This window comes from Caretta caretta, chromosome 14 (genome assembly GCF_965140235.1).
Source record: "Caretta caretta isolate rCarCar2 chromosome 14, rCarCar1.hap1, whole genome shotgun sequence".
NCBI classification, from domain to species: Eukaryota; Metazoa; Chordata; order Testudines; family Cheloniidae; genus Caretta; species Caretta caretta.
Window position 1 is genome coordinate 27245351 of NC_134219.1, and position 20871 is coordinate 27266221.

Here is a 20871-nt window from a genome sequence, read left to right on the forward strand (position 1 = left end):
CCAGCAACACATCATGCCTTTTTTTTCAAACCCAAGACCTTCCCCACACAAACCTGGAGAGAGGTGCATCGAGCTACAAACGAAGCACCCAGGAGCTCTAATTTCAGCTGTTCTCCTGACTTTTCTTAATATTTCTGTGTGCTGCACGACCCTTACTAACCAATCCCTCTAGACCGACCTTAATGGAGGCAATCACCATTCACCCATTTCACAGATAAGGTAACAGCTGTCGGACAAGGCCACCGTAGGCAAACTGGGTACAGAACCCTGGTCTCTAATATGTCAGAGCTGAGTCACAACCACATTCCCAGAATGCCTTTGGAGAGACAGGGCCAAACTACCTCCTGCCGTAAAATCACACAACACAGTGTGGAGCTTGAGCGTCTGGGCTCCATGTGGAGGATTATGAGCCTGCTGCTATCTCCACACTCCTAGGCTGGTGGTAGTAGTTCCTACATTCACACTGAGCAAGCCTAGGGTCAGTCTCTGTAAGTGACCCAAACAGTGTCATTGCTGCTCTTGACTACAGTGTCTTTACCCACTAAAGCATTCCCTGGTCAAAGAGGCAGGAACAGGACCCAGGACTCCTGACCAGAGCTGGTCAAACCATTTGCAATGGAACAAATGTTGTCGGAAAAATGCAGTTTTGTCAAAATCGAACCATTTCGCAGGAACATATCGGTTCTGACATTTTTGATGGCAACTGTCAAATGGTTTGTTTCGCCTTTATTGTTTTGTTTTGCTAAAATTGAAGTGTTTTATTATGACTATTAGCTCCATTTTGTTTGCCCATTTATATATTAAATTAATATAATATAATGAAATATATTGATATAATATTAAACATAAAATATATTTAATATTTGGTATTATACAGTTTTGATATTATGGAAACATATTTTACATTGTAAAAACAATATGACATTATCAAAATAATATGTTGAGATATTTCCAAATAGATTTTTTCCTAATTTTAGTTCTGCTCAAATTTTCAAATTTCATTCTGATTCAGCATGAAAACAATTTTTGAAATGTCAGAATTTCGCATTGAGTAGAATTCTATTTTCTGTCCCATCTCATCCTGACACACGACATTTCTTGGGTTCACAAAGAGATGTCTAACCCCAGGAGCGTGTAGTGTGGCCCCAGCTAGGGACTGAGCCTCCCAGATCATAGAACAGCAGGACTCCGTCACCAGCAACTCCTATAGTTGACATGCTAGAAGCGTGTGCTGCTGGTCTTAAGACTGTGGATTCAAACCTGCCTCCTAGCCATGCGTGAGGAAAATATATGTAAATTATTGTGAGGGCTCTGGCATAATTTTTGAAATGATCGTATATTGCAGAGTATTATATTTAGAGGTGAACATGGATGTTGTGTTAATGTTTTTTAAAATCTGTATTTTGGTTAATGGAGACTTTAAGTTAAGGGTGTGACTGTCCCTTTAAGAACAGTGTGGGACATCACTAACCTGCTAAGCAGTCTGGGGCAGGACCCAACTTTTTGTTCTGTGTTCATACAGCACCTCACACAATGAGGCCCTGGTCATGGCTGGGACTCCTAGGCACTATGGTAATACAAACATAATACTACGATTTGTTGGAGGAGGCTGATCACATTGATGTTCCCTGTGTGAGCAGGGTGCTGTGGGGTGAGTGGATCCTACCTGTACAAGCTCCAAATAGGTAAGAACTTGATTTACTAAGCAAACAGCAGCCTCACCCACCAAAGTATCACATTAGTGTTTCTGGGAACTGGCTGCCTGTGACATACCAGGGCACAATCCAGACTGATGACTTGATGAATAGCTGTGTCACGTCTGCCCTGTAACCTGGGGTGCCCTTTACAATAGCTTGCTGCTCATAAACAGCCTCCAGCATGTAAATCACTCCCAGTCACGTCTGTGTGTGCAGCCAGCCAGCCACACCTTGGCTCTTACTAGCCTTAACAATTACCACAAGGTAAGCCCAACACACTCTTAGTCCCAGATTTTCATAGAATCATAGAGGAGAATCATAAGAATGTTAGGGTTGGAAGAGACCTCAGGAGGTCATCTAGTCCAATCCTCTGCTCAAAGCAGGACCATTTCCCCCAGAAATGTTTGTCCTGTCTGCCCTGCCCTCCCCTAGACAGTACAAATGTATTGAGTCTGTTATTCCTTTAAGGGAATAATATGCACACAACTTGTTACCCCAAATGTAGTGATCCACAGACTTCAGCTTGAACACATTGGATTGGACAAAACAATAAAAAATATATTAACTATCGAATTATACTAGATTCAAGCAGTTTCTCACCACATGCTCCAGCAGATAACTTGCCAAACTCTCAGGTCAGGACCCCTCCCCCAGAGTCCAGCACTTGCTTCCTTTGTGTCTTCAGGTGCAGTGAATGCAGTGGGCGAGGGCAGAGGGGGTTGCCTTTCGGTGTTTGCCCCTCCTTTTTATAGTTTGAGTCCCCCTCTTGAAAAACATTGCCTGCTGAGAATCAAGAGCCAAAGAGAGCCTATGAGGAAGGACAGTCTCTGCTGGTTTTTTCACCTGTTTGAACTTTCTTTGTCTTTTTTTCCTGCTTGATGACTCTGTTTACTGCTTAAATGCAAACTAAGCTGAGCACGTGTCCTTTGTTTAGGACAAACCTGTTTGCCAACTTCTCTTTGGCTAGGGCTGTGGGGTTTGGAACGTGTTAATAACACCATATATGGGAATGTTTTAACTTCACATATAATGTTGCCACACATTTTACCAGGACAATATTTCTCAGCAAATTATCAGTTTTCCAATGATCCCTTACAAGGCATACTTTGTACAAAGATTATAACAGTGGCGTGTAGGGTGTGACTACAGGGGTGTATTCTGTCACACTGCTGTGGGGTGTTGCTAATGCACTACAGAACTTTCCACCTAGAGGGCACCAGCCTGAGTCCAGCCCAGCTCAGCTGGAATTAAACATTGTCCCCATCTGATGGCTGTTTGGTGGGCTCCGAGTGAGACACGTTTGGTAGGTCTCACATCAGCTCCCATGTCACAGACTCCCCACCATGCTTTGCGCTAATAGGCCAACTCAGCAGTGAGGCCAAAAATGGCCATGGGACACCCAAAGGAAACTCCCCAGATCAGGACTGATGCCGAGCCATGATCCATGATGGTGGTACAGTGTATGGAGCAAGCATACCCTGTAGGGGATGGGCACTAAAGCCCTACAATATTTGTAAAGCCAGACTTTACTGTTATATGCAAATTAATTGTATATATGCAAATGAGATCATTAGATATTTACATAAGCCATCATACACAAAGCTGCATAAAATTTGGCACATCAAGCTCAGATTTCTTGTTTTCACTTTTAAGGCTCTTTTCACCTGTCTCCTATTTATCCAGTCTATGACCACACAACACGCCCATGGATTCCAGCAAGGGTTAGCATCCCTCACCCTCAGGCTGCTGGAGAAGGAAGCACACTCTTGCTGCTCTCCTGGCTGACTGGAGAGCCAGTGCTGGCAGCCTCTCTCTCCCCAGCACCTGTGAGTTCCTGAATGAGTATAGGGTGCATTTTGTAAATTGGGACTACACAGTTTACAGCCCCCTCCCCCAAACACAGGTTAGAGATTTCAAACGATGCTTGAACTAAGACCTCATTTGCCAGAAGGTCACTGTTTTCAAGACAGTGTGGTGGTTTATTTAGAACTGGGGAGCTTGTAATGCTTCTTTAAAAACAAAGCATGTGGGTGGTCATCTGGATTTGACATGCACTGTCTTCCTTTGATAGGATAAATAATATGATTATGTTCCAATGATTAAATTTGTTGATTAATATAGTTACCAACTTGCCTTTTAACAGAATCCATGTAATATTGAAATAATGCAAGAGATTGTTTTTACCAGGCCTCCTGGGTCTGATTATATAAGATCAGTTGATTTCTATAAACAGAAACAGGCAGAAAGATTATACATGCATGAGAGAGAAGAAATGCCAGTCACTATAAACTGTGGCCAGCAACATCAGAGGCTGCCTTCTTCCCCAGGGGAAATATCTGATCCAAAGAAATAGTTGAAACTACAATTTTTGATGAGAAATAATAATATGATCATAAGCTTTTTATTTCTCAAGCACTTCTACTGGGGTACACAGATAAAATACATTCATAACCAGAGGAAATAGAACATTTTTCAAAGTCTAAAACCACACATTTAGGAGAAATAAGGCTTTTTTTTAAAAGTGGGGCAGAAGTACTGAAATTAACGGTAGATTTGCACAACCTAGGGCACACCACAGCAAAAACACTGCTCTAAAGGCTGATGTGGTGTCCCTTAAGGGACGATGGCATTTGAGCACAGACACCCATTTAGGTGAAGCTCCAGGAGTATGTCTCAAAACTAACCAGGGCCTACATTAATCTGGGCTTTAAAACAAGTAGAATTATCTTAAAATCACTCAATCATTAATTTTAATCTAATTAAAAATACAAGATCAGTGCCATGTATATTACTTGAATTAAAGGCTGACAGATTTCTAAAAGTAATCAATAATGGGGAGACATCATCCAGAGGGCATGTTCCAAGTGAGGTGGTACCACAGAGATCTGCCCTTGGCCCAGTGCTATTCTGTAACTTCATCAATGATGTGGAAGAAAATACAGAATCACTGCTGGTAAAGTTTGCAGAGGGCACACAAAAATTGTTGCAGTGGAAAATAGTGATGAGGACAGGTCTGTTATACAGAGATGTCTTGATTGCTTGGGAAGCTGGATACATTAAAACAACATGTTTTAAAACAGCCAAATGCACGATCTACAACGAGAGAGGGAATGTAGGTCATACTTATAGAATGGGAGACTTCATCCTGGAAAGCAGTGACTTTGTGAGTGATGCTGTGGTGAAGAGGGCTAATGCAAGTCTTGGAGGTATGCACAGGTAAAATTGAATAGGAGTAGGGAAATGTCTGTCCCAAAAACTTTATTTGGGATAGGTGGAAAATGCAGTTTTCCTTGTTTAGCTTCAGTCTGAACTGGCTGATTAGGCTTAGAATGTTGTTGTCTTTTTTTCCGGTCGAAGACTCATATACCAAAATATTGCCCATGAAAACTATGTCCATTTGTGTCCTGCCGTCTTTCTCTGGAAAATTTCAGTGCACTGCTAATCCCAAAAGGGAACCTTCAAGAGCAAAATCTCCCAAAGGGTATGTGATAAATGAAGTCAGTTTAGCACTTTTTTGGCTAAAGGAATTTGACAGAATCCACGCAAGGTATCCAGCTTGGAGATTACTGTAGCTCCTTTCATTTTGGGGAAGAAGATATCCAGTGTTGGGAGGATGTATTTTTCTTTCACAACTGCTTCTTTAAGTCGTTTAGAATCCACACCGTTTTGTATTTTTTCATTTTGCTTTGTAACTGGTACCACTGGGGCACACCATGCTGTTGGCTCAAAGATTTTTCTCAATAATGCCAATCTGCTCCATTTTCTTTAACTCAGTTTCCACTTTATGAAGTAATGGGATAGGAATCCGGTGAGGTGTATGTACACTATATGATCCAGCATTTTTATTTGTAAATATTTATTTATTTATTTGTACCGGAGCTCCTTTCAAAAGTCCAATATCACCAAAAATTCGATTGAATTTTCCCACTTTTCTCACTAGGCCCATCATGGCTGCCATGCATGGCACAGAAAGCTGTTGGTCTGTGATCCTTTGATTCTATGATCCTTTGAATGCAAAGCTTTTGTCTTTGCAAGTTCTTTCTATGGAGAACTGGCTCATGTAGTTCAGAATATCTCCAGGGCAATTCATGACTGTGTCAGGTGATTTTTGCTTTGGGAAGGGTTCAAAGTGATTGTAAATGCTTTCTGAGATGTCCGCTTCTGAGTCAACTTTAAAGTCAATAGTCTTTCCATGAATATTCAGTTTCATTCTCTAGGCAGGCTTTGTGCCATCATACGTGATAAGATTCAAGGGATATTGATTGTCTGTAATATTAGTCAACTCCTTGACTGCTTTGGTACAAACAGATCCAAAATCTGCATATTTTGTGCACTTATTACTTTGTGCCTTTGGTGCAACATACATCTGTTGGACTAGGAATTTTTCCACGTCTTGTGCATTTGGGCTGTAAGGCTTTGGTGTTTGACTTGAATTTGTCCGCTTATCCTGAGAACTCTCTCTCCTTGCCTCAGTGTTCTTATGGCAATGACTTGTAGCACTCATGCTGCATCTGTTAACAGCTTCTAAAGCTAGCTACTTGTTTTTCAAGTTTGGGAAGTTGCTCTTGGTTTTGCTGTCTCACCATCTCAGACGGCTATTCAAGTAGCAAAGCAGTACACAGGGTATGTCTATTCTTATTTATAGCTGCTGAGAAATGTTTTTTCTGTTAACCTGTTAGCAGCACAATTCCCCCCCTCCCCCCGCCCGCACTGTGGGTGCAATGGCCCTCTACAGGTTAATGGGACCTTTTGCCAGTAAAAGAGCCTTTATCACACAGTGAATATTCTTAAACATGTGCATGTATTTATTAGCAATCAACAACTAAACAGCACAATACACACACTAAGTGTCCAGTGCTCACCTCTCCCAACAGAACTGATTACATCTCCCAGTGGTCAGTCAGGATCCGATCTCATCCAGGGCTCCGGCTTCTGCACAGTCTAGTTGTGCAGGGGTTAAAAATCCTAGCAGCTTTGGTCTTGAGCTGTATCCCAGAGTTAAGTTCCAATAAGCTTGTTTTCTGACCCTCATTGTATAGTTAAAATGAGAGTTCTTCTTATCAATACCTTCACCAGTTATTTTACTCAAAGCATGTCTATGCAAAAACACATTAGCCAATCATTTTCTCTATACAGGGGTTCAGATGCCTAAGGCTGCCTACTCGTTAACTTTTGTATTTTTCAAAGTTAGTAAAAACTTTTCAAGGCCACTTCTCTTTATGCTTCATTAGTGGGATACATTTGCAACAGCAAAACCTCACACTTTTTATTATCGGGAAGAAGCTGCAGGAACTCAAGGTCAGGTTGTCCATTCTCTCTCCAGTCTCATGACTTTGAATATCTATCTGTCCCTGCTCATGATGCAGCAGCTGACACTCTTCTATCGGTCTGCCCACATCAAGTCTGAATTCTCCTGACTCTCTCATTTTCTTTCCAACTTATGGGGACTGACAACCAGCCTGTCTCTGATATTTTCAAGGTTTGCAGTTCCAAAAGCAGTTTGGGGCCAATGCATGCAGAGCTCTTATAAAACTTTCAACATTTTCCCCTAGTCCTTGAAATCTCTGTTGAAAACATGCTCTTTCATAAACAACATTTCTCTGAGATATAAAGTATTCATCAAACATAGCCCAAACTCTTTCATAATCATCTCTGTGACTGTCTTCAGTGAAGCCAAAGGATTTAAGGATATGCTCTGTTTGCTTCCCTTTAGCATGAATTAATGATGATACCTGAATATCCTCAATTTCCTTATAGAGTTTCACAGCAATTCAAAATCTTGCAAAATGCTGCTTCCACTATGTCCATTTTGAAGGGCTGTCAAAGCCGAAGTTCTCTGGGGCACTGAGGAGCAGCACGGTGATGAGATCCTGCAACCTTCATTGCTTTATTTCTTCTATTTGCTTTGGTGCTGTTTTCCTTCTGTTCTCTTCTGGCTCTAGTTTACTCCTGACACCATGTCATGTATGCCGTGTGCGAGGCAGGTTGCAGGGCTGCTGCTACCAGGTTAGGCTTTTGTACATGGTTACGGAGCTCCCTTTTGAGTGAGATGCATACCAGATGTATTGACTATAAGAGCCTTCAATGCTCTGCCAGGTATGGCTATTGTGAACTTAAGTAATGTATGTTTGCAGTGTTCTTGTAGCCATGTTGCTCTATTTCAATGACATAAGTTAGCCCACCTTTCTGTCCACATAAGGGATGTTACACACATTGCCACCTAGTGCCTGAACAATATAATACAGTTTAGCAGTCCATTACAGGCACCATGCTTTAAGCTGTTGTTTAAGACTAGGGCTGTGAAGCGATTAAAAAAATTAATCACGATTAATTGCACGATTAAAAAAAACACGATTAATCGCACTGTTAAACAATAATAGAATACCATTAATTTAAATATAGTTGTCTACGTTTTCAAATATACTGATTTCAATTACAACACAGACTACAGATTCTTGTCTAAAATTCTGATTTGTAAAACCATTTGCAGGCAAACTCAGCATACTGAAAATTTTCTAATCAGAATTGTGTTGTTCCAGGTTCAAGGCATGACTCCAAATGTATTCTTTATTGATGTATTCTTCCAGTGGATGATTTCTGAACACTTTGAAAATTCCGTGAGATAATCTGAGTGTACGGACCATGGTTGGAGAGCTAACCCTTATGGTCGTGTGATTAGTTTGAAATGTGATCAGGAGATAGCTCATCTCCAAGAGCAATAGCGCTGTACAGGCAAACCCATTTCTGCCTGCAAACAATGCCTGTCAAGTTCTCAAAGTCACTGCTGTTCTTTAAAAAGTAAATTAGGAGGAAGTTTGCAGCACGGAGCTGTCCATACACATTCCTTTCCCTGCAGAAGCCGTCTAGAGGTGCCTTCCAATGTCATATGGCTTTATGTGACCATGTGACTACCTTCTGGCCAGATCGTGGCATGCTGTACAGTGCATGCAGGTGTGGCCAACTCAAGTGTGACCATATACAATTGGTCAGGTGAGGACAGGGTGAGGTAGCCTCCATAGGAGCTCTGGTGTCAGTCATAGAATCATAGAAGATTAGGGTTGGAAGAGACCTCAGGAGGTGATCTAGTCCAGGACCAACACCAAAGCAGGACCAACACCAACTAAATCATCCCAGGCAGGGCTTTGTCAAGCCGGGCCTTAAAAGCCTCTAAGGAAGGAGATTCCACCACCTCCCTAGGTAACCCATTCCCGTGCTTCACCACCCTCCTAGTGAAATAGTGTTTCCTAATATCTAATATAGACCTCCCCCACTGCAACTTGAGACTATTGCTTCTTGTTCTGTCATCTGCCACCACTGAGAACAGCCAAGCTCCATCTTCTTTGGAACCCCCTTTCAGGTAGTTGAAAGCAGCTATCAAATCCCCCCTCACTCTCCTCTTCTGCAGACTAAATAACCCCAGTTCCCTCAGCCTCTTCTCGTAAATCATGTGCCCCAGCCCCCTAATCATTTTCATTTCACAGTCACTGAACTCTTCACAGGCCTGCTGGTGGCATCTACTCAAAGAGTCACAGATTATGGAACTTTTATTTTTCCTTGATTTTTTTAATGTTTCAAAAATGTCTGAGGTGCCTGACTCCAAAAGGGGTTCACAACTAAGAATCCCAGGCAGAGATGGGCAACCTCTGTCTGTCATGGACTTAGGTGCCTAACTCCCTGAGACGGGTGGGCCTTAAATGTATCTTAGCTGTACAGCACTGCACATGATAATGGACCTGTCAGTGTAAAACTGGAATAACTTCACTGAAATCAATGGGGATACGCTGGTGTAAAATCAGCATCAGTCAGGCCCTCGTCTTAACTCTGAAGCTCTCTGTGGGCTAGGAGTAGGTTATAGGGCCAGCACAGTCACCGAGAGGAACCACTCAGCAAGCATCAGTTCCTGACATACAAACTCTCCAGCATTTCCTAGTGATTACTTAGTTACCAAGAAGTTCTTATTTTTTAAACTACATTACATAGTAATTACTAACACCATGTAAAACAAGCACCACATTGTTACTAGCTATTACGCAGAATTACTTAAAACGAATTACGCAGAATTACTTAAAACGAATAGCTTGTCTTGAAAACTTTGAAATTACTTACAAGTAGCTGGCATGTGGACTGTTCACACGCATTGGTGCATTTATATCCCATCACTCTGACTCCATGCGGTGGGACAGGGCTAGTAGCCCCAAAGCCCAGAGGCCTAGGGGTACATCTACACTGCATTTTAAAAACTCACAGCAATGAGTCTCAGAACCCACGTCTACAGCCCCCTCCCCAAGGTGTCAGAGCCTGAGCTCCAGCCCAAGCATCTACACAACACAGCAACGTGTTAGACTTGCAGGCTATTGTTTTAAGAGTGTGAGTGTTTGTTTGTGTGTGACTTGCGGGAGGTGGTTCCCTGGTTCTGCTTGCAGTCTAGAGTGGTCTGGACTAAAGCAGGTGATCGGCGTCAGTTTTCAGCTAGCCTCGCATAAGGTGCGGTGAGTTGTGCCTCTGTTTTAGGGAGCGGCCTGCTTTTTTATCTCGGTTGTGGGTTTCTTGAGTGCTATTGTTCTTAATTCTAAGAAAGGAAGTTGTGTTGCATTGCAACCTTCCAGCAAGCACAATGATGTTTTTTTCTCATTTCTCTGTGTGTGGGGGCTGTGAATATAACACTGGCCTCTGCCAAAACTTCTTGGAGATAGAGGACAATTTCCTGGACAATTGGTAGTGGTCCCAGAGAGGCCCAGCCTTACTGCCTCCTCCATGCCCATGGATTGTCATGAGAGAACCCCTATGTGGCACTCCTACAGAAATTCAGACACAGAGTAGAAGTTTTCATTCCAAAGCTCCCTCACCCCCAAACACAGACCCAACACTTAGGTACTAGAGCTGCCCTTTGGGTGCATTTCCCACCCTCTGGGCCCTTCCCAGGTGCACTGCAGGCCCAACCCATTTTGATAAATAACTTCCCAATAGGGGAACACTAGGATAACATTCTTATATATAGGGCAATGTCTACAAATTTAGTGAACTCTACTTTCAGGACTCTGTCAGGATCAAACTGTTTCCTTGGGAAAAATCAACTGGAAATAGACCCCCACATTGGAACTTGCATGCTCATCACAAAGAAAAATTCCAGTGGCACTAAATAATCCAGTATGTAAAGAGTGGTAAATCCTGCAGAGCTGACATATCATAGCACCTGTAAAGGCCAGTACAGCCTGGGTAAGCAGCATGGTAGTGGTAAAGAAGCCATCAGCAAAATTATGCATTTGCATAGACCCAAAGGAACTGACCTGGGCATTTAAAAGATGCTACTAACCACAATTAATGACATCTTGCCAGAACTTTCCAAAGCTAGAATCTTTAAGATCTGTGATGTAAGGAATGTTTTTGGCACATAAACCTGGATAAATAGACCAGCATGCTGGCAACCTGTGCAACACAATTTGGTTGCTACAGATGGCTGAGCATGCCAATGACCATAAGCCCAGCACCAGATGTGTTCCAGGAAAGACTGACCCTACCACTATAAAGACTTTCTGGGTGAAAATAATTGCAGATAATATCTTCATTGTAGGCAAAGGGAGCAATGATACCATGACAGAAAACTACAGTGAGACATGGACAAGAACATAAAACTGAACCAAGAAAAAAGGAACTGAAACAGTGTAAGGTGACATACATTGGACATCTACACACAGCGGGGGACTGAAAGCAGATTACAAGAAGATCAAGGCAGTCAGGGACACTCCAGATCCAGTGGACGTGAAAGGAGACCAGCACTTCATAGGCATGATACATTTTCTGTCCAAGTTCTGTCCTGACCTGGCTGCAGGAGTGGAACCTATGCATCCGCACACAAGGCAGGATATTGCGTGGGACTGGGCAGGTACCCAGTGGCAAGCATTTGACATGCTGAAACAAATACTAATGCATGCCCCTGTCCTGCAGTACTGCCATTCAGGAGAGCCACAGATACTCCAGAGTGATGTATCAGCTAAAGGATTGCAGTATAATACCAAGCCTGCTTGTTTGTTTATAGATCTTTTCTTATGGGTTTCTTATTTTCGTATGGGTTTGATTATTTGTTTTATTATAACAGGTTTATATTAGAGTATTTTTGGCTGTAACGCAAGGGACCTACAAGCCACATCCTGTATGTTGAGCTAAGGCAAAGTTAGTGTACATATGTTTGGGACCTTTCACCTAGATAGGTGGTGATGAGCTAAAGCGTAAGGTCCATGTATGGTTACGACCTTTAACATAGATAAAGGATGCGTGGAAGCAGGTTGGTATAGGGGGCTACCTAAGTTCATACCTCCTTTTTAAACTTAACAGGTACACCACATGGATTCACCAAGGGAAGGTCATGCCTGACTAATCGCCTTCTATGAAGAGATTACTGGTTCTCTGGATGAAGGGAAAGCAGTGGATGTATTGTTTCTTGACTTTAGCAAAGCTTTTGACACGGTCTCCCACAGTATTCTTGTCAGCAAGTTAAAGAAGTATGCGCTGGATGAATGCACTATAAGGTGGGTAGACAGGTGGCTAGATTGTCGGGCTCAACGGGTAGTAATGTATGGCTCCAAGTTTAGTTGGCAGCCGGTGTCAAGTGGAGTGCCCTTGGGTGCAGACTAAACAATTCCAGTTCCCTCAGCCTCTCCTCATAAGTCATGTGTTCCAGACCCCTTATCATTTTTGTTGCCCTTCGCTGGACTCTCTCCAATTTATCCACATCCTTCTTGTAGTGTATACATCAGCCATACATCACCCAAGGGGTCGGTCCTGGGGCCGGTTTTGTTCAATATCTTCATAAATGATCTGGAGGATGGTGTGGATTGCACTCTCAGCAAATTTGTGGATGATACTAAACTGGGAGGAGTGGTGGATACGCTGGAGGGCAGGGATAGGATACAGAGGGACCTGGACAAATTGGAGGATTGGGCCAAAAGAAATCTGATGAGGTTCAATAAGGATAAGTGCAGGGTCCTGCACTTAGGACGGAAAAACCCAATGCACAGCTACAGACTAGGGACCGAATGGCTCGGCAGCAGTTCTGCGGAAAAGGACCTAGGGGTGACAGTGGACGAGAAGCTGGATATGAGCCAGCAGTGTGTCCTTGTTGCCAAGAAGGCCAATGGCATTTTGGGATGTATAAGTAGGGGCATAGCGAGCAGATCGAGGGACGTGATCGTCCCCCTCTAATCGACATTGGTGAGGCCTCATCTGGAGTACTGTGTCCAGTTTTGGGCCCCACACTTCAAGAAGGATGTGGATAAATTGGAGAGAGTCCAGCGAAGGGCAACAAAAATGATTAGGGGTCTGGAACACATGACTTATGAGGAGAGGCTGAGGGAACTGGGATTGTTTAGTCTGCAGAAGAGAAGAATGAGGGGGAATTTGATAGCTGCTTTCAACTACCTGAGAGGTGGTTCCAGAGAGGATGGTTCTAGACTATTCTCAGTGGTAGAAGAGGACAGGACAAGGAGTAATGGTCTCAAGTTGCAGTGGGGGAGGTTTAGGTTGGATATTAGGAAAAACTTTTCACTAGGAGGGTGGTGAAACACTGGAATGCGTTACCTAGGGAGGTGGTAGAATCTCCTTCCTTAGAGGTTTTTAAGGTCAGGCTTGACAAAGCCCTGGCTGGGATGATTTAACTGGGAATTGGTCCTGCTTCAAGCAGGGGGTTGGATAATCCCTTCTTCACATCAGATGGGGAGAAAAATTGAACGTGGGTCTCCCATCTCCTAGGTGAGTGCTCTAACCACTGTTTTATAGGTTGAAGAGGGGGAAAAAGGGGACTCCTGGTCCTCCTCCACCTGTCTTGGAAAAGATCTGACCTGGTTTAGGCATCTACCTTCAGAAGAGGGTTCATGGCTGTGAATCCCAAGTGGAGGGAGGCATCTCCCTCCAGCCCAGATTTAGGTGCCTTAATTCTGACATTTCCCATTGTCTGGTCCTTGCCTTTGCAACCTTAACAGCATTCTATGCATGTAGGGGCCATAAGTGTTGTATCTATTTCATTGCATCTGTAAGCTCCAGAAGCTTTTCAGCAATACAACCACTTACTGTGAGGGCCGAGCTGTGGGTGGTCAGTGTGCCTCAGTCAGCTGCTAATTTGTAATCTGGAGACAAGCAGCAGGGTCAGGAGCAAGCTGGGTCAGAACACTATTGTAGGCCATCAAGTTGTAGGCAGATAGCAGGGCTGGAGTTGGGCACCAGGTTATAGACAGCAAATGAATAGCAAAGTCAAGGACAAACCAGGTCAGAAATTAGAGTCTAGGGTCTATCACAAGTAGAGCCTGAAGCAGGCAGGCAGTCTGTATTGTTGCTCAGATACTGCCTCATGATGGTTTCCTGGTTTAAATACTGGTATTGGCCAATCAGTGGCTGTGAGGGGCTGCCACTCAGGCCCTGTGGGGTGGTACTTCGTGCCAAGCCTAGCGTCTCAGGGTCCTCCAGTAGAGGGCTAGCCTATATCTCCAGTGGCAATGTGGTGGTGTCAGCAGCCTCAACCCCCTGTTGTCTAAACTCTAGGCCTGTGGGCTCTTACATGTAGTCAGTTATTCCCCATTTTGTAGTTGCATCACATCTATTGCTTTCCCTTGTCACATTCTGGGGTGCCATCCAGATCAGTGAGAGGTTGTTTCACCGCCTGCCCTATAACTCTGGGTGCCTTAAAATGCTCTGCTGCCTTTTCTGGATGCTCCCAGATGCATATAGGTATGTACTAACTGATTGATAAGCAACGCTGGTCCAGTAACTCTGACTCCAGCAGCCTACATGCTGCACCACAGCCTCACTCTGGTCTCCATCAGACTAATCGCCAGGTGACCCCAACACACACCCAGTCCCGAATTTCCCCAAAATTGTCTGCCCTGAAATGTCCAGCCCTCTGCTGGGCCATTCAGAGGAATAATAAGGGTTTGTTTGCTCTTTTAAAGATACAATACTCATCAGCTTGCCACATTAACTGGAGCTAACAATTACTTGAATTAAAAGCACAGCACTGAAGTGGTTTAGATTAAAATAAAACAATGTTATTAACAACTGGACATAGGTTAAGTGTTGCCAAGTAAATGAAATAAAGGCAGAGATGGTTACAAGCACATAAGAGTGAAAACATGGCTCTAAAGTCTAAAACTTAATCTAGCAAGGGACAGGCTTTGTTTAAGATGGATTTGCTCTACAGAAGTACGAGGTGCTGGTTTCCCTTGTCTTCTTAGGTGAAAGATCACTTAGGGATTCACTGCCCCTCTCTTTAGAGTCCAGCAAACCTTTGAAAAGCATGTCTCTTGAAGTTCATTGACCCTGCTTCCAAAAGCAAGAAGGCTTCCTGGGGTGCAGTCTCCTTTTCCCGTTGATAGTTGAGTTGTTACCTCCTCCAGGTGGGGTAAGCAGGGCCACAGGTCTCCCCAGTCATCAGGGGCTCAGATCTCCTCTGGGACCATTGGTGAGGAGAGCAAACTCCTCTGGCCCTGGGGCTGTGGAGGAAGGGAGGGAGAGCCAGATCCACTGGTGCCAGGGCCTCAGTGGGAGAGGCAGCAACTCTGGCCACCAGGGGAGAAACAGCTCCACCTGCCGTATTGGGGAGAGACATCTCCTTGGCCCTGGCTGGGAAGGGAGATGACAGCTCCTCTGGCCAAGGGGTTGTGCGGGGAGGGAAGGACAGCCAGATCCATTGGTGCCAGGGCTGCAGCAGGGAGAGGAAACTCCTCCGGCCATGGGGTGGTGGTGGGGAGAGAAGCAGCTTCTTGGAGCAGCTAGTCCTGGAACCAACAAGAGGAGAGGCAATTCTTGATTTATTACTAAGTGGAGCACTGGATCAGGTCCAAGAGGTGAATATAGCAGGACAGCTTGGTAATAGTGACCATAATATAATTAAATTTAACATCCCTGAGGCGGGGAAAACACCACAGTGGCCCAACACTTTAATTTCATTTAATTTCAGAAAGGGGAACTACACAAAAATGAGGAGGTTAGTTAAACAGAAATTAAAAGGTACAGCACCAAAAGTAAAATCCCTGCAAGCTGCATGGAAACTTTTTAAAGACACCATAATAGAGGCTCAACTTGAATGTATACCCCAAATTAAAAAACATAGTAAGAGAATCAAAAAAGTGCCACCGTGGCTAAACAACAAAGTAAGAGAAGCAGTGAGAGGCAAAAAGGCATCCTTTAAAAAGTGCAAGTTAAAGTCTAGTGAGGAAAATAGAAAGGAGCATAAACTCTGGCAAATGAAGTGTAAAAATATAATCAGGAAGGCCAAAAAACAATTTGAAGAACAGCTAGCCAAAGACTCAAAAAGTAATAGCAATTTTTTTTTAAGTACATCAGAAGCAGGAAGCCTGATAAACAACCAGTGGGGCCACTGGACGATTGAGATGCTAAAGGAGCACTCACGGACGATAAGGCCATTGCGGAGAAACTAAATGAATTCTTTGCATCGGTCTTCACGGTTGAGGATGTGAGAGAGATTCCCAAACCTGAGCCATTCTTTTTAGTTGACAGATCTGAGGAACTGTCCCAGATTGAGGTGTCACTGGAGGAGGTTTTGGAACAAACTGATGAACTAAACAGTAATAAGTCACCAGGACCAGATTGCCTTCACCCAATTGTCTTAAAACCTTCAGATTCAGCCCTGTTGGTCAGCATCTAGTCAAAATGTCTGTTCCCCTGGTTATTTTCTCCACATTCTGAAACAAAACATTGTCCCCAAAACATTCCAAAAACTTATTGGCAATTTTGTGTTTTGCTGTGTTATGTTTCCAACACATTTGGGTAGTTGAAGTCCCCCATTACTATCAGGTCTGTGTTTTGCATATTTCTGTTATTTGTTCAAAAAATGCCTCATCCACCTCTTCTTCCTGAACATTACCTGGAATAAAAGATTGATTACCAGACCGGTCACAGGGTAATGGGCGTGGAACCAGGGACACATGACTAATTTATGGAGACTATACTATAATATTTTTAAATAAAATTTTTTTACTTTTCTTGAAATCAGCAGAACCATCCAAAAGAAGAAAGTAATGGCCTATTCCCTGGATTCTTGTTATAGGGCTTCCCAGCTTTGTGTTCTGGGTGAAACTGAAGCTTATTTTAAAAATTTAAAATAACATTTTGTTTTTCCCCTCATGAGAGATGCAGGGCTGTTAGTTTAACACAGAGCCACGTTGCCTCACTCCATTGCAGCACTGACAGGGGAGAGCTCAGAGAGGCTTACAATATTTGGTTGTGCGGGGAGGCTTGGCAACCCCCCTGCCCCTGAATGAGCCTTGAGCTGGGCCTCTGCATCTGGATCTCAGGGGAAGGTCCTGCCCCACACTTGAGTCAAAAGAAAGCTTATTTCTATGCTTATGCTGGTGGAGGGCCTTCTGGAGATATCTCGGCTTCCTGACTAGGAATTGAGGTTTTCCTTGTTTTCTTTTGTTTGGCACACTCTGTGAGCCCGTGGTTTATATTCTATGACCCAACAGGCCCACTCTGCCTCATGTTGATTAGCACTTATTGAGTAGCAGATGATTATCCCCATTGGCATCAATGAGATTACCCCAGTGAGTAAGTGCTACTCAGCATGGGTAATGGCTGCAGAATCAGTTGCAAACTAAGCATCTCTTGATCTTAACTTTGCCATGTGCCCCACCCTCATCCCCTGGTCCTCATGGAGACTGTCTTTCTTCTGGACTGTTTTGAGCTTTTTTGCAATATAGTTTCTTTTCTATAATTTCTTTTCATTCATTATAATTACAGTCAGGGGTGCTGGGAGCCATAGAATCAAACTGTATACCCTGTAGATGATGGAAACCTCTTCAAGCCAGGATGTGCAGCAGCACCCTGACTTACAGCACCTATGATTACATTGTCATCATTTTATATCACAAATGAATAAAAATACAATTAAAATACACACATTTAGAAGCAATAGTAAAATTCAGTATCGCCAGACTTCTCAAAAGCTGGGAATTCTATATATAAACTATTTAGAAATAGTTGAGTAAACAAGGTTCCTTTAATGAACTTAACATTAACATGATTTTAAATACCATTATATTGGCTCCTTGGGTATTGCTGAAACCTGCAATGGTGGGTCTGCAGAGCCAGCAGCATCTGCTTTCCTCAGGGCCTCTTGCTCTGCAAGGTCCATGGAGTTATGGGGCTGGAATTGTTTGAATAGGGAATGAAGTGCCTGGATTATGGTAGGTTATTTCATGGGAAACTGACAAAAAGTGAAACAGAATCTGATACTGAAGGGGCAGCTGAGCAGGGGCTTTGCAATTTGTTGACTTAGTAAGAAGTGACTCGAAAGGACAGAAATGTGTGAAGGAGGGGCTGTAATATGGCATTTGTGCTAGAAAGTGATTTAAGATGAAACTCTGTATTTAAAATCAGAGGAAGCTGGAAGTTTCAGCTATTCTTTCCCATTTAGTATTGGATCGGTTTGTGAAATACTGTGCCCCAAAGAACAAAATATGCAGGAGTTTGTAATTCTTTGCAAGCTCATTTCCAGCTCAAAGTGAAAGTGTATCTAGAATCATTATTACACTGTAAGTCCTCTGAGCTCCCAGCCTGAGCACCTGTCAGATAATCATCTTGGGCCTCTTTGTGTACAAGGAATTAGGTCGTAATTAAATGCTGGCAATGACCTGGAATGGCCGTAGGATTAACTATCCATCTGTGTGCTTCAGCTGCAGACAGCACTAACTGTTGAGGCTGCACCTGTCACTCTAGTCTTTGGTGTTTTCATGCATCTTGACGGGCAGAGAATGTATGAAGCATCTGGGGCACCTCCCGCTTCTCCTGCATGGCTGTCTGGGCAGCGCATGTACCTGATGGAAGGGGGAAAGGAGGGAGGTTCAGAAGAGAGGCAGCCACCTGCTCCACATGGACTGTGAGGCTGCTCGTCAGTGAGGAAGGTAGGGAGAGATGGTGAACAGTGCAATGAGGGGTGTGCCGGATGCTTGCTAAAAAGCAGGAAATTCTGGCTGGTGATGGGGAGAGAGGATGCGCAGGAGATTCCCACTTGGAACCACCACTCAACTTGTGCAGTCTCCTTACATGTAGCTACCCTGGGAGCTCTGGATAGTGCCCTCCTTTCTCCCCTGCTGCCAGTGCTGTGCCAGAGGTTCCCCGCAGTAAGGAGATATATTCAAAGGTGTCCAGTCTTCTGGCACCCAACGTGGTCCCTCTCAGAATGTCCTTCTGTGAGGCCATATTCCTGGAACCTTGTGTGCTCTGCGTGGCTGAACGTTAGGATGCTAGGAGCTGTGCAGAGCCGGTTTGGGCCCAGTTTCAGAGATCCCTCTATTGCTGTACATCCTTGTGCCAGCAGCCAGCAGCCCAGATCATTGCCCTGGGCCAGCAGAGTGTTCCAGACTTGGGCCCTGAGGGCACACTGTGCTCTGCTCTGGATAGAACATGGAATTTCAGAGTGGGCGCCATGATGGGAAGGCATGAGGGGATTAGTTTGGCATGCCCCGTGCTGCTCTGAGCCTTTGGCATTGTGTTTCAAAGGAAGGAGTCTTCTCCTTCCCCAGCCTTATCCATTGCTAGGTCCTTCCCTGGGCTAGACCCTGCACCCACAGCAGCTCCAGGCCCCTAACCAGAGTCCCTTGTTCTAGCAGAGTTAGAAACCATTGAGGTTTAAGCCTGCCATTGAGTGGAGAACCAGCCCTTTGCAGCTGTGTGTCTAACCATGGATTGCCAATTAGCGTGTTTAAATGTCCTGTTTCTGTATTACAGTGAGGCAGGACAGGGCAGATCACACAGGTCTGCACCTTGGAGTAATTAGCATAGTTTAGGAAATCCAGAGTGGGCCATGTTACTGAGTGCCGTACTGACCCCCACTCCGCAAGATCAGAACAATGGGCGGAGCACAGTCCTGCGAAGCAGCACGTGGCTCTGCCAGTGATGTCGTATGCTCCCTGTGAGTTCCACGCTCTCGTGCAGTTGTGCTGCTTCCTTCAAAGTTGGAGGCCAGTCTTTGTGGACTGGTGCTGCTCCTGAGACTAAGGAAGCTCTCTGTCCTAAATGGATGTTGGCAGTGTTGTTGTACCTGAGGAAGAGCTCTGTGTGGCTCGAAAGCTTGTCTCTTTCATCAACAGAAGTTGGTCCAGCAAAAGATATCTCACCCACCTTGTCCCTCTACTGGCCTAAATGGAAACGGATAAGTTTACTCATACAGCTCAGCAGTGTGCCATCCACAATGACTCTCCTCTTACTGTTCTGTCACAGCATGACACATGTTCAACTTCTGCTTCTTGGGGGGTGAGGAAGAGCATTTGTCCCTCCTTGTGTGGATTTGTTCAGCTTGAGTACATGCCTACCCCATTTGCAAATCTGGATCACTGTGAAGAACTGTGTGGGAACACGTGCACACAACACACACACAAACATGCACACACACACAGAGCCAGTGACCACACCAAAGAAACTCATATGAAACACCTCAAAATAAATCCAAAAAATGTTTCTTCACTAGATGTAATTATTCGTCTGAACTCCATAAAATTGAAAACTAGATTAGCATATGCCCAAAATACCAGTCATGCCAAACAATAAACAAACCTGAAGGAAACATGCCAATATTCATATCTGTCAGCAAAACTGCAGGACAGAGAAGCAAACAAAATACAGATGATGTATCATGATTTACATAAAGGAACAAAACAGTTCTCTTCTCTATTGTATTAAAAGCATGGCAGAAATGAGCAGATAAAGACACAGGGATGATCTGTGAAATCTGCTATGTGCACCCACAGGGTCCCATTCATGACCAGAATGCAACTTGCTTTCCTTGGTTGCCAGATTCACCGAAAACAATATCCCCCCTCTCTTTTAAACACCATCAAGACCGAAAGGAAACGCACCACCAGATCTGCAGGAACCGTCAGATTTTGCTTTAATTTCCTTTGTGTGATTAAGAGATAACTTGGGATGGGGAGGGGAATGTCAACCCATGGCAAGAGAGTCAAGGTGGGTGAGGTAATCTTCAGCTCTGGGTAAGCTTTGAAACTTGTAACAAGAACAGGAGTACTTGTGGCACCTTAGAGACTAACCAATTTATTAGAGCATAAACTTTCGTGAGCTTCAGCTCACTTCATCGGATGCATAGAATGGAACATATAGTAAGATATATATATATATACACATACCGATAAGTTGGAAGTTACCATACAAA